Below are 18,102 nucleotides of genomic sequence, written 5' to 3' on the forward strand. Positions count from 1 at the left end.
CCATCTGTAAATAGGGATAATGATGGCTTCCACCTGATAGGGCTGTTCTGAACATTACATGAGCTAATCAATGAAAGCAAAAGTGGTACCTGGCGTCTAGTAAATAATCATTCGATAAATCTTATCAACAGAAGAAGTAGGGATGAGGCCAAGGCTCAAGTCCAGCCCTGGCCCCGTTTCAATTCTGTAACATTGGCATGCTGTCCCAGGGACATTGCTGAGGGTCTACTGTGTGCAATCTGGGCATTTTACATGTATTATGTCTACTTGAAGGAAATTATCATTCTGGTCCTCATTTCACTGTTGGAAGGAATCCAACCCTGGTTTTCTGACTTCCATGCCCCAGGTCTCCCTTTTACCCAGCCTCCTGAACTCCTGGGATAAGGGGCCTTAGCCCAGTGGACACTTGGTCCAGCTTTCCTACCACATGCTTAAATTTTAATGCCCCAAATACCCCAACTTTAGCAATGTTTGCCAAAGCACACCTCTCTTGTGACCTTTTTCCCTTGGCCTGACCATCAGGCTCTTGTCTCTCATGAGAAAGTGAAGCATCCCAAAACTCCTTGAAAGGGAGGCTGGAAAAGTGTTCCCAGATGCAGGAAAGTGGGAGGGACACCTGGCACTGTTTTTTTTTTTTTTTTTTTTTTTTTGAGCCTTGCTCTGTCACCCATGCTGGAGAGCAATAGTGCAATCTCGGCTCACTGCAACCTCCACCTCCCAGGTTCAAGTGATTCTCCTGCCTCAGCCTCCATGTTGGCCAGGCTGGTCTCGAACTCCTGACCTCAGATGATCTACCCACCTTGGCCTCCCAAAGTACTGGGATTACAGGCGTGAGCCACCGTGCCTGGCCAGCTGTCATACATTCTTTCCTTGTTTTCAGATTCTCTTTTTTTTCTGGCTGTTGGGGACTTCCCTTCTTTTAGGCTGGCTCTGCATATATTTAAAGAGATTCTGATTACATTTTACCAACTGTGTCTACATGACTATGGCAGGAGGTGTTTCAGGTTATAGAATCTGCCTCTGTGACAATAGGGGGTCCCTTTTCTGTTGTTTACGTGATGAAATGTTGGGTTTTGTGTAATGTATAATATTTTACACTTTTAGGTAAACTCACATGCCTCTGATGGATTCGAAATAACCAGATATATTTCTGAATTGCTTCATATGGTATGTAAACATAAGGTTTTGTAAAATAATATGTTTTTCATGCTCTTTTATTGCTACTCTGACCAGACCCTTATCTTACTTATAAAATATATATTTTTCTCATCATGCTTGTATGGTACAGAAAGAGCTAAGCCCCAGAAATACTGTTAATGAGAGGGAGATCAGGACCCAGACAGTCTTGGTTTATAACTTGCAGCAGGGCTATCTGCTCCCCTGAGAGCCCAATTCTCCATATCAAGGCATTGCAGAAGTCAAATTAGTAGTCAGCAGGCAGCTTGGGAGCACATATGCAAAGCAAAGGAGATTGGATGCTCCTGGGAGAACAAGCGTGGTTTGGCACAAAGCAGGTGCTGAAGAAATGTCTCAGGAATGGAACCCAACCAGGTTCCTACCCCACTGGAGAGCAGACACAATATCCTGGCAACCTAGAACCACCAGATACGCCTCTCTTCTTCAAACAGTCCTGGAGAAATACAAAATATTACGACTTCTTTCCCCTTTTGGATCTTCCAACCCCGCTATTTGACTCCCGTGATTGGAAGCTACAAACTGGCCTGCAGAGGAGTTTCTAAAATTGGGAAATCTAAAAATATTTAGAAATTGGGAAACTTCACCTCAAGGTACAAAGTTTCAGCATTTCCAGGAAGATAGGAACATGTGGCAATTCAGGGCTCACATTCCCACCTGGCCTAGGCCTGCGGGGCAGCTGGTCCTTGAGGGGAGAATTTGCTCTTTACACTCCTCGCCACCCCCTTCGGCCTTGCTACTAATCAGTTCATCACCTTTCAGTGGTCTCCTGCCCCAGTGACACATTCTGGACATTGGGGTTATATTTGGGCATTTTCCAGCCTGCCATCCACAAAACACATACGAAACATCTCTTAGGGTGAGTCACTGTGACAGATATTTTTAATTGATCCTCACTAATTCCATTTTCAAAAGGGGCCTGTTTCTAAATGGAAACTCTTACATACTGATAACTCCCTAATTTGTCTAAAGAATTTAATGACTCAGATCAGAAAGAATTCTGCTTATAGGTGACCAGGGCAAGCTTAAGGCAATTTTGTTTCACAGATGAGCTATGGTAATAATAAATACACAAATAACTAACCTTTAGTATATACTTACTGTGTGCCAAGTACTATCCTAAGTAATCTCACTCAATCCTCACAAAGCCTTAGGAGTTAGCACTTCAATTACCCTTATTTTACAGATGAAAAACCTGAGGCACAGAAGGTGGGTCAGGAGGGAGGAAGCAATATAGCTAGAATTCAAACCAAGCAGCATGACTTCAAGCCCAGTGTCTTAACCACCTCACATAACTGCCTCTAATGCAAAGACCCCTCACGAAGGTCAGAAGTTTCACAAACACTGCCTTAAGTCTCGTAGCGAACTGGGAGGCCCCACAGAGCAACCTGGCTGTGCATTAGACTCACCTGAGGAGCTTTTAAAACATACCCAAGCTTGGCTGGGCACGGCGGCTCACATGTATAATCCCAGCACTTTGGGAAGGTGGGAGGTGTGAGGATCACCTGAGCCTAGGAGCTCAAGACCAGCCTGCGCAACATAGCGAGACCGCATCTGTACAAAAAATTAGCCAGCTGTGATGGCATGTGCCTACAGTCCCAGCTACTCAGGAGGCTGAGGTCAGAGGATCGCTTGAGCCCAGGAGGTCAAGGCTGCAGTAAGATGTGTTCACACCATTGCATTTCAGCCTGGATGACAGAGCGAGACCTTGTCTCAATAAAAAAAAAAAAAATTAAAAAAAATTGTTTTAAAAAGGCCAAGCTTGAAGCAAATACCATAACGGGGTAACATTTGGGAAATCTAATGAAGGGGAAATGAGATATCTTTGTACTATTCTTGCAACATGTCTGTAAGTCTGAAATTATGTCAAAATAAAAAATTAAAAGAAAAAAGAATGAATTAGAATAATATTCATTGACCTGGAAGGATTTCTGCAGAAATTATTGTGTCATAGTAAGATCCAGAAAAGTATGTGTTTTGTGATCCTGCTTCTGTAAAACAAACATTAACAAAATCTGTCCACACACACCCATTCACATACACACATATGTCTGTATGTCTTTATGTGATGACAGAATAAAACATGCATGATACATTCTTTAAAATCCCATAGCCAACCCCCACCAGAGGTTCTTCTCAAATTGTTTAGGAGTAGAACCTGGTCCTGGGTACTTTCTTTGAAAGTTTCCTAGATCAGGGTTCTTAATGTTGCCACACATTTGAATCACCTGGGAAGCTCTGAAACAGCCTGATGGCCAGGTGACAGCCCAGGACAAGTAAATCAGACTCACTGGGAATGGAGTCCAGGTACGGGTGTTTTAAAATTCCCAAGGGGATTCCAATGTACAGCCAAGTTTGAGGACCAGGCAGCGTCCTTGGAGCAGCCAGAGTTGAGAATCACTCCTGAGGAACAAGGGAACTCATGTGTGTAGCCCTACTATGTGATAGGCCTTTGACATCCACTTTAATCCTAGGAATAGCCAGTGAGGTAGGAACTCCCGAGGAAATAGAGGCTGCCCGCAGAGATCAGATAGCCTGCCCCAGAGGTCACAGAGCTAGGAGAAGGCAGCGCACACTCTAACCACATCATCCACTGGGCAGTTTGGCACAAAGCAGGAAGGGCAGTTGTTTTGGGAAGACTTCATTGACTCTCAATCTCTCTTCTCCAAGACCACAGGGGTTGAAATTCATCTAATGGAGATTCTTTCCTTTGGATTCTTCTTTTAGGAGCTGTTAAAAACAGCTACAGGCCAGGCACGGTGGCTCACACCTGTAATCCCAGCACTTTGGGAAACTGAGTCGGATGGATCACAAGGTTAGGCGTTCAAGACCAGCCTGGCCAACATGGTGAAACCTCGTCTCTACTAAAAATACAAAAATTAGCTGAGCATGGTGGCGGATGCCTGTAATTCCAGCTACTCAGGAGGCTAAGGCAGAGAATTGCTTGAACCCGGGAGGCAGAGGTTGTAGTGAGCCGAGATCACGCCACTGCACTTCAGCCTGGGTAACAGAGTGAGACTCCATCTCAAAAAATAAAATAAAAATAAAAATAAATAAATAAAATAAATAGTTGTGAAAGGAGTTGCATGTTAATAGGATCTTGATGTCTGCACAGTGAGTGCTTGATATTTTGAAAGGAGGGGAAAGTCAGAAAGATGCTCAAATGTGGGACAATAATCTAATTTAAGGGGGTAGGTGTGATCTTTTGTCATTTTCCTGCTCAAAATCCCTCCGTTCACCAGCCTCATCCCAGGCCTTATTGAAAGTTTCAGGTGTGGCCAGGCATGGTGGCTCACACCTGTAATCCCAGCACTTTGGGAGGCCGAGGCAGTCAGATCACTTGAGATCAGGAGTTTGAGACCAGCCTGGCCAACATGGTGAAACCTCGTCTTTACTAAAAATACAAAAATTAGCCAGGCAAGGTGGTGGGCACCTGTAATCCCAGCTACTTGGGAGACTGAGGCAGGAGAATCACTTGAACTCAGGAGGCAGAGGTTGCCATGAGCAGAGATCATGCCACTGCACTCCAGCCTGGGTGATAGAGTGAGACTCAGCCTCAAAAAAAAAAAAAAAAAAAAAATAGAAGGTATGATAGCTGATGCTTCAATTGCCCTAGGAGGAGTCCTTGGTTTCAATAATCCAAGGGCTTAGCCTCCGTGTTCACCCCCAAGGAGGACCAGAAAAAGGTTCCCAGTCCCATGCAAGTCAGGAATGTGCCACTGAGAGCCACCTGCAGAGCTGGGACACCCCATAGCTGCTGTAGTTCAAGGGCAAGTGGATGAGAAACAATCTGCCCACCAGGACAGGTGGCCGGCACAGCAGCCTGGCAGCCTTAGTCTGTCTGGGATCTGGGAAGAAGTGAAAAGCATTCAGTGAAAAAATTGTGACAGAGGCCTGCACCACAGCTGCATTTGGGCGTTTCAGTTCGCCATATCTTAAATGGATCCAAAATACCTAAAATGAAAATTACTGTGAAAAATTGTTCCTGGTCTAAAATAATACTGGGTAACCCAGAAGAAACAAATGAGAAATGGCTCCGAGGGGATACACCTTCAATCAAGTCCTTGCAATATTCCCACGGAAAGCCTCCTGAATTGAGCTTGTGATTCAGAACCATAAAGAATTGATCAATACAAGGCCACAGTGCACTCATCACACTCAAGAATCAGCAAACTCCCAGCAGGGCTCAACCACCAAGAACTGAAGATAATCCATCAGTCTGATAGAGCTGATAGAGATAAGCAAATTTAAAATAATTCAAATATAAAAGAAGGACACAAAACAGACACTATGAAAAGAGAAAAGCATCGTGAAAAAGGAATCAAAGCCTAGAAATGAAAATTACAGTCCCTGGAATTACCATGTGCCTTTGAACTATGTATGGACAAGTTAGAGAACTGAATAGACATGGAGCTGAAAAGGAAATGTTTTTAATCAGAAAGTTCAGAAGGAAGCCCAGAAATAAAGAAATGTTAATAGAAAATAGACTAAAGAGGTTAGGAGACACAGAGGACATGAGACTACAGCATATTGCTAGTTCCAGAGAAAATGGGGAAGGGGAACAGATACTCCAAGAGATATTGCCTGAGAATTTTGTAGAGTTGAAATGCATCAATCCTCAGTTTGAGGGAGCACAGCAAGTTCTGAACAAGATAAGCCAAATGAATAGATTTTTTCATACTGAATTCTCACACTGCAAATTACAATTTCTTTCTTCTCGTTTCTTTCAAAGTGTCAAAAAAAACTCCTTATAATAAAAAAAATTAAAATTGTATTTGTTGTAACATCCTAGTTGCTGGGGGTGGGTGTAGTAAAATCATTTATTTGCAGGATTTGGCGTAACAGAAATCTGCAGAAACAGGAGAGTCGGCGCAATGGCTCTTTGGAAGATATCTAGGAGGCTCTCTGTGCCGACCACACCCTTCCTTTCAAATTTATCTTTCGTGCTTCTTTTCTGGAGTTTTGTGTCTGTAGGGTACAGGCAGGAAACAGATGGCCCACTCAAACTGGGAAAGAAGGAAGTTTAAGAAAGAGACTGTTTGCACAGACATGGGCAGGGTGTAGGGAAAACCATGGATGGCGCAGCTCTGGGGTCCAGCAATGGTGAGAAGCCATCACCAACCCTGCCAGGAGAGAGCAAGAAGAGGGGGTGAGCTGGAACCCAGAGAGCCAGCTGTGTGGAGGGGGTTGGGTGTGGCAAGAGCTGTGGCCCTCTGAAGGGCCCTGCAGCCAACCTGCACGGCAAGAACCGAACTCCAACAGACATTTGTCCACGGAGTCCTGGTTTGCTCCCATCGTTCTTTCTCAAAAGTACCACAGTTTGGACAATAAATGGGTTGATCACTCATACAAAGGTGCCTGTTGGTACAGTCCATACAGAACAGCTTTCTGACAAAGCAAAGCAGGGGAGGTTGGAGAGTGAATTGGGGGTCAGGGGAGCAATGGAAAATATTCAGCATGAACATCTACTGCTCAGTCGTAAATGTCTTTTTTTTTTTTTTTGAGACAAGGTCTGGCTCTGTCACCCAGGCTGGAGTGCAGTGGCACCATCTCGGCTCACCACAACCTCTGCTTCCCGGGCCCATGACATCCTCCCACTTCAGCCTCCCGAGTAGCTGGAACTACAGGCGTGCACCATCAGGCACAGCTAAGTTTTGTATTTTTTGTAAAGATGTGGTTTTACCATTTGCCCAGGCTGCTCTTGAACTCCTGAGCTCAGCTTAACTGAGCCTGCAGCGGTTACTGAATGCCCAAGAGAACAGTGGCGGCGGCAGTGGGGGGTGGCAGGGGCACAGAAGGGCAGGGGGATTCTTCTTGACAAGAAACTGTTAGATTCCCTCTTTAGATTTTCACCATGGAAGACGTGGCTTGTGGTCACAGGGGTGAATTTAGGCTTCTGAGCCGGGAGACATTGAATCTGCCTGCCTCGGCTGCCTGCCTCCCAAAGTGCTAGGACTACAGGCATGAGTGCTAGGGTTAAAAAGACTGGCTATGTCTTTCTAATTAAACCAGCTTTATTGAGATATAATTCGCATACCATAAAATGCACTCTTTTAAAGTGCAAAATTCAGTGAGTTTTAGTATATTCACAGTTGTGCAACTATCCCCACAATCAATTTTAGAACATTGTTATCACCCCTCAAAACAACCCGCTACCTATTAGCAGTCATTCTCCATTTCCACACAACCTCCCTTGTCCCTAGCCCTACATAACCACTAATCTACTCTGTCTCTATGGATTTGCCTATTCTGGACATTTCATGTAAATGAATCATACAACGTGTGGCCTTTTAAAATCTGGTTTGTTTCACTTAGCATAGTGTTCTCAAGGTTTATCCATGCAGTAGCGTGGATCGATACTTTATTTTTTTATGGCTGAATAATATTTCATTGTCTGGTTATATCACATCTTGTTTATTCATCACTTGATGGATATTTGAGTTGTTTGTACTTCTTGGCTGTTACTAATAAAGGTGCTATGAACACTTGGGTGAGTTTCTGTGTGGGTATGTTTTCAATCCTCTTGGATATATACCTATAGTGGAATTGCTGGGTTCTGTGGAAAATCTATGTGTATCCTTTTGAGGAACTTGCAAAGTGTTTTCCCATAAGTGGTTTTTTATTTCTTATGATTCATAAGGTTTTTTACATCATGAAATAACTGGTAGAGTCATTGCCCATCTATTTGTAACAGTTGACACCATCCATCCACACGAAGAGATTGGCTGCTGTAAGTTCCCCAAATAGTCATTGGTGGTGTGGTAAATCTCTCCATTCCCCAGATTTGGACACATAGCAGATTGTTTATTGAGTCTTCAAATAGCATGATTTTAAAGATTTTAAAATTCATTTTGCAATAAACCATTGTTTAGATGTTTCTAGCATTAAGACACTTGGGCAAACAAAATCTTATTGTAGTCAATTAATGGTCTGACTATATGTCAGTCTCTTGTAAGTTTGGCTAGTAGGAGTCTGTCACTGAGAGCTTAACTCTGGATTTGCTGGCAAAGCCAAGATTCTGTACCTTGCTCTGCAAGCTTTGTGTGTATTCTGGTTTATTTGGAAAACAAAGTATATTAAATGGCACTGGAATTAGGCAGACATTGGGGAAAGATGTTGAACACCAGCAGTTTGGCATCTATCGTCTTTGCTCTGTCCACTTTATACATTTAAGTAACCAGGGTGGCTCAGAGCTTACTCCCCAGAACAACTCTACCAGATTGCCTGCAATTTCAAGAGATTTTACCTGAGCAGACAGCAGATTTTCTTCTCCTAGGTCTTCAGCTTTTCTTTGAAATCAACAACAGAGACAACAACATGGGAGACTATTTTTAATGGGGGCAGTGTGTAAGATGGAATGGGCATGGGGTTTGAAGTCATAGAGACTTAAGTTCGAATTCTGGTGTTTCAATGTTTCAGCTGTGTCCGTTAGCAAATTACTTGACTGGCCCATCCCATTGCATAAAATACAAAATGTAATGCTCATTTCAAAATCTTGAGAATTAGAGATAATGTGGTTACTGAGCTTAGCTTGCAGCAGTTACTGAATGCCCAAGAGAACGGTGGGGGCAGGGGCAGGGGGGCAGGGGGATTCTTTTTAACAAGAAACTGTTAGATTTCCTCTCTAGATTCTCACTAAGTAAGGCTTGGTTTGGGCTAATAGCGGTGAATTTAGGCTTCTGAGCCAGGAGACATTTAATCAATTGTTTCAAAGCAGTTCTGTCTTGTTTACTTTTAATAATGGGTTTGTTTGCTTTTAATAATAAGAACCAGCCCCAGCCCTCCTATTTTCTGAAGGTTGTGAGCAGATGGAGGCTTGTGACCTGGAGTTCAGTGGTAATCTTTCCAGCCACAAGTGGCCAGCGGCCACAGGCAACAAGTGAAAACAGGTTGTGTACAGGGAACCATTTCATTTGCAGGGTGTAATGCTATTTACCTGGGATCCTATCCAGCAGCTTCAAAGGTGGTGGCAGCCATTACCCAACTAATGAGCACCACACCTCCTGGCTCCCTGTCCTCAAGGCGGGAAGATGCTGTGATGCATATCAGGAGATGGAGGGAAAAGAAATGACTTGTCCACCTGAGTGGCAGGTGAGTCACATAGCCTCTCTGGGCCTCACTTTCCTCATTTGTAAAATGAGAGGATTGGTCACTTCCGGGTGATGTCTTCCACATGAGTCTGGCTGACCTGTAGTCCTGATTTTAAGCTCTCTCTGGGTTCTTTGTCTGTTTTAGATATCTAGACGTATATATCTATCTCTGTGTGTATGTGTGTGTTTATGTGTTGCAGAAACAGTTGGGAAAAGACATTAAGGAAGGGATGGTGCTGTTGGCTCCAGGCAGTGACTCAAGGAGGCATTCATGGAGAAAGAAGAAAGGCCTTTCTCAGGTGATGCTTCATCTTCCCCCATGTGCTCTGATGCCCCATCCCCGCCTTGATGTGTCTATAAATACAAACAGCAGGAAGCCCGCATCACTAGGCAAAGCAGGTGGCCGCCACCCATTCTTCTTCCCAATGGCCACTGGGACAGTTCCTTTCCCCCAAAACTTGTTGTTTATATTTATTTTACCCTAAAGCTATTTTAATATAAACCTGTTGAAATAAGAGAGGGCTTCTCATACCTCCACAGACATGTATTTTCTAGAACAAATTCAAGACTAATCATAAAATGAAAACAGATTTCCACAAAGTTGTTCTTTATAATCTAAATTTTTTTCTGACAGGCAGCTTAATACTTCAAAGGGCAACCCATTCCTTTATTGGTTATAACTAATTGTTGGAGATTTTCTTTAGCACGAGTTGAAATTTTTCTTCCCTTGTCAAAGTGAAGGAAGGGCCTTGTATAAAGGACCTATCATCAAGGTACCATCTCTCTTTAAACTTTAACTCCCAGAGGAGAAAAACCTATAGCCACACAATTCATGTACTTTTTAGTCATTGGATCTCTATGACTATTATCATTATAGAAACTATTCTAATGTAATAATAATTTGAAAACTGGATTTTAAGAATTCAAATTTAGAAATAGCAGTTCTCTCAAGAGACTCATTCATGAATATGGAAAGATCTTTTATCAAGTAATTCCCCCCGGGGGCTCTTTAAATGGCAGTCTCCTTCATTTTGATTCAATTTGTAGAAATCCCATTTAGATGCATTACTGGACCACCGCATTGTGTAAAGGAAGGTAAATTATGTGTTGGGTAACCATTTGGCTCTCTCTTTCTTCCCAACTTGTGACTAATTGATTTTGCCATTAATTGGGATTTCCCCTGGAGGCCATTTGATCCGTTTGCAGGATGAGCAGGGAGTTGGAGCAGCCCCTCCAGATGGGATGGCTTTCAATAAGCAGACAGTCCAAAGGGGCATCAGAGTGATACAGAAACGATTAATTGAATAACTCACTTGAAAATCATGTGCTGCTTTAAAGACCTGAAAGCTGAGTAAATACCTAAGTAAAGACCATACTGATCAAGTAAGACTCCTTGTTGTAGCCTGGCTGAGAACAATGCCGGGAAAAAAAAGAAATTTAAGAGCATCCCATTAATGGATTCTTCAAAATACTGGAAGCATGATTCCAGGCGATAACATACTATAATCCCGATAATACTCACATTTGCATAACTCTACATAATTATGAAGCATTTTCACAGATATTGTGCAGATCTCACACTGACACAGGGGGTAGGTTGGCTGTGAAAGGGCTAAACTGGACTTACATTCCAGGAGCAGAAACAGGCTTGGAGCTGTGGACTTCTCAAAGGCACACAACAAGTAAGTGGCAGAATATCACCAGAACCCAAAACTTCTAATTCTAAATTTCTTAACAACACACAGCACCATCTCCCCAGTGCATCACAGCTAAAAACCACCTTACTGGATTCTCTTACCCTGGAGAAGAATGCATACTGACTGAGGACTCTGCTCCATGCCTGGCAAAATATCTGACATTTGAGGACACAGAGGTCCAAGCCAGATTGCTACCTGCCCAAAGCATCTAATCCCAGGATACATGCCTGCATCATTTTCTGATATTTTAAAGCAGTGGATTCCGTTCCATGGGCTGTGAAGAGAGGGTCCTCCATGGAATGTGCTGAAGGGGTTCATACATCCTTATGAACCACCAAGCCTTGCGTATTGAGAGACTGAAAATACAAATGGACAATGGCCAGACCATATATAAAAGTAGAACTTGGACCCAAAACCTGCAGAAGCGTGGCCAGGAAACCAACCCACTTATCTATAACTATCAGCCCGGAAAGCCAGCTTACTATAAGTCACACTTGCAGGAAGCCAGAATTGCTATCCCTAGTAACAAAATAGGAAGTTAAAGGATAACTTCTGTAACAATTGACCCAAAATGGCTAGGGTTTGATTAATAGCCGACAGCCTTCCTGATTTTTGTCCCTGCTTCCAATTTAGGACCAACCAGAGAAAGCGAGATATGCACCCTAATCAATCACATAGGATGCCCCACTTCTCATTAGCCGCCTCCAGCTTCTCCAGGACAACAGCTTCCAATCAGGGCACGCTGAAGCCTTCCCTTTTTCCCATTTGATAAGTTTTCCACTCCTCTTCCTCCTTTTGAGTCTCTTTCAGAACAAGGAGTTGGTGGTTGACTCCCTTGCTATAGCAAGCTCAGAATAAATAGCTTTTGCTTTTCTCGTTTGGTTTGTCTTTGTTCATTTTCACAGTAAAAATCCAAGAAATAATATGTCTCATTCATACACATACCCTTCTCTTCAAATATTTGTAGCTACTGCTGTGATGTGCAAAACACCAATTCAGTTAGAATGCACAATGCCTATTCTGTGGAATCACTAACACTTCACTTTATGGTACAATGCATCAACCCCTTGCATTAAAAAGCAGAAAGCGCATTTGTAAGTACTAGTTTTTAAAAATACTGAGTGTAAAAGCAAGTTGCAAACCAGCATTTATATTATTATCCCAAATTGTAGACACAATAACAAATATCATGGTTATTGCAAAGAAAGGTTCTGGAGCTCAGTTGCTGAGATTTGAACCTTGATCCACCCCTTGCTTAATTGGACCATGTGCAAGTTTATTTACTGCTCTGTGAGCCTCAGTTTGCTCTTTTGTCAAAATGAAATCTAATAATCCTATATCAGGAATGTGATGTGAGGATTAAAAATAATATAGGCAAAATGTAAAGTGTGTGGCAAGTGCTTTGCTCATTGCGATATTAGCTACTAACACTACTGTTATTGTACAATATGCAGAAAATGATCCAGAAAATACACAAAAGCAGTTGTCAGTGACGTTTATCTCAATGGATGTCATAATGATGGACTCCAACATTCTACATAATACATTTCTGTATTATTTGTATTATTTTTACAAGTATGTGTTAGTTTTATACAGATAAATACAATTTTAAACGGTTAAAGATGGTCTCATATTTAAAAAGCACATTAGGAGCCACTGTGTTAAATTATGCAGTGCAGACACATAACCAAAAGGCTATGCATGGTGGGAATAGTGAGGCAGAACAAGAACTTTCTAGAAAAGGAGAGAAAGGAGAGATCCTATGGAGCCGAGCTGGGAACCAGGCTGGGGAGGAGAGGGAATAGCTGTCCCCAGGAGCAGCTATGCATGTAAACTAGACATGAGACTCGATTTTATCTAGAATTTTCCTTCTCTTGTCTCTATATGCTGTCTCCTACTACCCTCTAGCAGTCAACTTTATACCCTGTGAGGACTTACAGAAATGGAAGGAGAGGTGCTGACTTTGTCTACCTCATAAGAGGAGGACAAGGGGAAGCCATCATCCTGACCTTTCTATCTCACCGGGAAATGGGTATCTACCTCTTCGCATTTGTTTACTAAGAAGTGCTATTCAAGTGATTTTTCCTAGAATAACAAAAGATGTTTCTAGAAGGTTTGCTTTCTCCCCAACACAAAGAAGCAGCCAGGAATTCCTAAACATCAAGCTTTTTAAAAAAAATTCCATTTCACCAGGCAATCCACTATGCACGTGAGAACGGTACCTACTTCATATGCTTGTTGTAAGATGTAATCAAGACCATGTACCTAAGCTGTTTACACAGAGGCAGCACAAGTTAGGCACACCTTGAATATCTGTGTCTTAGTCTGTTTTCTGCAGCTATGCCAGAATACCTGAGATGGATTAATTTATAAACAATAGAAGTTTATTTGGCTCACTGTTCCAGAGACTGGAAAGTCTAAGAGCATGGTGCCTGCATCTGGTGAGGGCCTTCATGTTGTGTCATCTCATGGCAGAAGGTGGAAGGCAAGAAAGGGCAACAGTGAGCAAGCAAGAGGAGGCCGGACTCACTTTTATAACAAAGGTACTTTCGAGATAAATAACTCACTCCTGTTATAACAACATTAATCCATTCATGAGGGCAGAGCCCTCTGACCTAATCAGCTTTTATTAGGCCCCACCTCCCAAAAACTGTTGCATGGGATTAAGTTTCCAATACATGAAGTTTGGAGGACACATGCAAACAATAGCAATTTATAAATAAGGACCAAAATTTGTTGAGGACTTAACAGGTGAACCCAAGAGCTACAATGGGGCTCCAGGCACAGTCTTTGCCTTCAACGAGTATATTAGTCTGTTCTCATGCTGCTAATAAAGACATACCCAAGACTGAGTAATTTATAAAGAAAAAGAGATTTAATGGACTCACAGTTCCACATGGCTGGGGAGGCCTCACAATCATGGTGGAAGGTGAAGGAGGAGCAAAGACATGTCTTGCATGGTGGCAGGCAATAGAACGTGTGCAGGGGAACTGCCCCTTATCAAACCATCAGTTCTCATGAGACTTATTCACTATCATGAGAATAGTATGGGAAAAAACTGCCCCCATGATTTAATTACCTCCCACCAGGTCCCTCCCACGACACATGGGGATTATGGGAGCTACAATTCAAGATGAGATTTTGGTGGGGACACAGTCAAACTGTATCAAGGGCATACAGACTGAAGGTGGAAAACTCAGGATAAGGCAACGACAGTATAATGAGGAAAACAGAAATGCTCATCAAAACCCTACTGGTTTGGAATCTACTGTCCTAATAATGAAGCTAATATTCTTCATTTTGCAGCCACCTCTACTCTTCTCTCTTTATTCTATTTTGCCTTTGTTTAAGCAATGAAGCTTAGAAGGCAGGGTTCATAAGTGGGTCAGACTCTTAGGTAATTTTTTCATGTACACAACACAGGAAACCAAAGCAGGACCTTGGAATCCATTCAGGATTGTGATGATTAACTTTATGTGTCAACTTAGAGGGTGTTGCTGGATGAGATTAACATTTAAGTTGGTGAACTTTGAGTAAAGGAGATTTCTCTTCGTAATATGGGTGGGCCTCATTCAATGAGTTGAAGATCTGAATAGAAAAAAAGACCAACTTCCCTGAGCAGGAAGGAATTCTCCAGTAGACTGCCTTTGAACTTCACTGGCACCATTGGCTCTCCTAAATCTCCAGCCTGTGGGCCCATGCTGCAGAATCGACTTGCTAGCCTCCAGCCTCCATAATCACGTGAGCTAATTTTTTATAATGAAGCTCTGTATTTATTTATTACTATAATAAATTTATGTTTATACATATGTAAATCTATACACACACACACGCACACACACACTCATATATTTACAGAGGTCAATAACTGTGGCCCACAGACCAAATCTGGCCTACCACATGCTTTTGTAAATAAAGTTTTATTGGTAGGGTACACAACAAAGCACATTCATTTACATATTTTCTATGGATATTTTTGAGTTATAACAACAGTTGAGTATTTGTGAAATATGGCCTGCAAAGCCCTAGCAAGCCTAAAATACCTATATGTGTGTGTGTGTGTGTGTATATATGTATATAAATATATATGTATATATGAAATAATGTATAAATATATTTATACATTTTGTGTGTGTGTGTATATATATATGCACACATGAAAGAGAAAGAGAGAGAGAGGGATTTACATATATATGTATAGATCCCCATTAGTTTTCTTTCTCTGGAGAGCCCTGATGAATACAGGTAGTTTTCTTTTTTCTTTCTTTCTTTTTTTTGGAGACAGAGTCTCGCTCTGTTGCCCAGGCTGGAGTGTAGTGGTGTAATCTGGGCTCACTGCAATTCCACCTCCCAGCTTCCCGCCATTCTCCGGAGTAGCTGGGACTACAGGCGCCCACCACCATGCCTGGCTATTTTTATTTTTATTTTTATTTTTAGTAGAGACGGGATTTCACTGTGTTAGCCAGGATGGTCTTGATCTCCTGACCTCGTGATCCACCCGCCTCAGCCTCCCAAAGTGCTAGGATTATAGGCGTGAGCCACTGCGCCTGGCTGGAATACAGGTATTTTTGTCTGCTCTCTCCAGCCATCACATTGTCATTTGGAAAAGGCTGCCAAATAGGCAACTTTCTCCTTCACTTCCAACTTGCTAAAAACTCAGTATTGAAAAATCACATGCACACTAACTATCTAATGGTTTAGTCCATTACACTGCATCCAATAAATGAACTATTAGGCAGCCAATACAATAATAATTATGAAGGCTGTGTGGAAACATGATATTTTAAAGTTTAATGTGAGGTGAAAGAAAGCAGGAAGAATTGCAAATATAGTTGTAACTGTGTGAAATATGTATTATGTAGACAGATTAGACAGGAATAAAACAAAATGGAAATAGTCCCATTGAGATGACAAAATGATTTATTTATTTAACAAGTATATGTTTCGTGTTGTCTATTAAATGCCAGGCACAGTTCTAAGCCTTCAACTTTCTGTCTCTACGGATTTGCCTACTCCTGACACGGCATAGAAATAGAATAATAAAAGCTGGGAGCAGTGGCTCCCAGCACTTTGGGAGGCCGAGTGAAGATATGTGAAGAAACAACTGTAATAGTTTGCTAAGAATGACAAGAACAGAAAACCAAACACCGCATGTTCTCACTCATAGGTGGGAACTGAACAATGAGATCACTTGGACTCGGGAAGGGGAACATCACACACCGGGGCCTATCATGGGGAGGGGGGAGGGGGGAGGGATTGCATTGGGAGTTATACCTGATGTAAATGACGAGTTGATGGGTGCTGACGAGTTGATGGGTGCAGCACACCAACATGGCACAAGTATACATATGTAACAAACCTGCACGTTATGCACGTGTACCCTAGAACTTAAAGAATAATAATAATAATAATAATAATAAAAAAGAAACAACTGTAAGATTTTTTTCTCTTTAAAAACTTGCCTAATACCAACTGGGATAGTCATAATCTTAAAAATGGACAATTGTAAGTGCTAATGAGGATGTAGAGAAATTGGAACTCTCAGACATTACTGGTAGGAATAAAAATGGTACAGTCTCTTTGGAAAATAACTTAGCAACTCCTCAAAGAGTTAAGCATAGAGTTACTATATGATCCAGCAATTCCAATTCCAGGTATATATCCAAGAAAATTAAAAACATATGTCCACACTAAAACTTATATACGAATGGTCATAGCAGTGGTATTTATAATAGCCAAACATATCCATCAACTGATGAATGAATAAACAAAATGTTACACCATACATTGGAATATTATTCAACCATAAAAAGGAATAAAGTACTAACCCATGCTACAACATGGATAAACCTTGAAAATATTACGCTAAGTGAAAGGAAAAGGCCAAATATTCTCTTCTTTCCTTCCTTCCTTCCTTCCTTCCTTCCTTCCTTCCTTCCTTCCTTCCTTCCTTCCTTCCTTCCCTCCCTTCCCTTCCTTCTTTCCTTTTCTTCCCTCCCTCCCTCCCTTTCTTTCTTTCTCTCTTTCTCCTCTCTCTCTCAATTTCTTTCTTTTCTCTCTCTTTCTTTCTTTTCTCTCTCTCTTTCTTTCTCTTTCTTTCTTTCTTTCTTTCTTTCTTTCTTTCTTTCTTTCTTTCTTTCTTTCTTTCTTTCTTTCTCTCTTTCTCTCTTTCCCTCTTTCTCTCTCCCTCTTCTCTTTCTCTCTCTCTCTCTCTCTTCTTTCTTCTTTCACAGGGTCTCACTCCCCCAGGCTGGAGTGCGGTAGTGTGGTCTCGGCACACTGCAGCCTTGACCTCCCAGGCTCAAGTGATCCTCCCACCTCAGCCTCCCGAGTAGTTAGGACCACAGGTGTGCACCACCACACCGGGCTAATTTTTTGTATTTTTTGTAGAGCTGACGTTTTGCCATGTTTCCCAAGCTGGTCTTGAACTCCTAAGCTCAAGCAATCCACCTGCCTTAGATTCCCAAAATGCTGGGAACCACTGCTCCCAGCCTCTATTATTCTATTTCCGTGCAATGTCCAGAGTAGGATTCATAGTTGCCAGGAGCTGGGGAAGCGGGGAGGAGAGACTAGGGAGTGCCTGCTAAAGGGCATGGGGTTCTTCTTGGAGGTGATGAAAATATTCTGGAATTAGTGGTGATACTTGTACAACTCTGTGGTTAACTGTACACTGTGAAAGGGTGAATTTTACGGTAGTGAATCATATGACAATAAAGCTGTAATTAAAAATGGCCTAATGGTGTTGTTATGTTGCTTTTACAAATAAAATGTGTAATTAATGTTTTTTTAAAAAATAGCCTGCCTGTTTGTTAAGAAGTTTATGTCTGGTTCTTTAATAACAGTGACATGGCCTCAACTTACTTCAGCCAAATTCTAAGGAAACCATCCAGGCAGGTTCCTGGTGTGGGCCAGGAACAATCAAAAGAAGGGGGACAACAGCTTTATTAGTTCGTTCTTGCACTGTTATAAACACCCGAGGCTGGGTAATTTATAAGGAAAAGAGGTTTCACTAGTTCACAGTTCTGCAGGCTGTACAGGAAGCATGGCGGCATCTACTTCTGAGGAGGCGTCAGGGAGCTTCCAATCATGGCAGAAGGCAAAGGGGACGCCAGCACCTCACG

General features: G+C 42.1%; 2 long non-coding RNA genes across 2 annotated transcripts; both read left to right on the top strand.

Moving 5' to 3' along the window:
- Positions 1 to 9,029: 9,029 nt before the first annotated feature.
- LOC123575317 (uncharacterized) lies at positions 9,030 to 12,367 on the top strand. The gene is made up of 3 exons (XR_006700616.3): positions 9,030 to 9,285; positions 9,485 to 9,583; positions 11,030 to 12,367. It is a non-coding gene; the product is annotated as an uncharacterized lncRNA (long non-coding RNA).
- Positions 12,368 to 14,606: 2,239 nt separating this feature from the next.
- LOC141407523 (uncharacterized) lies at positions 14,607 to 17,710 on the top strand. The gene is made up of 2 exons (XR_012416943.1): positions 14,607 to 14,722; positions 15,949 to 17,710. It is a non-coding gene; the product is annotated as an uncharacterized lncRNA (long non-coding RNA).
- The last annotated feature ends 392 nt before the right edge of the window (positions 17,711 to 18,102 follow it).

The sequence above is a fragment of the Macaca fascicularis genome, chromosome 8, assembly GCF_037993035.2.
Source record: "Macaca fascicularis isolate 582-1 chromosome 8, T2T-MFA8v1.1".
Classification (NCBI taxonomy): domain Eukaryota; kingdom Metazoa; phylum Chordata; class Mammalia; order Primates; family Cercopithecidae; genus Macaca; species Macaca fascicularis.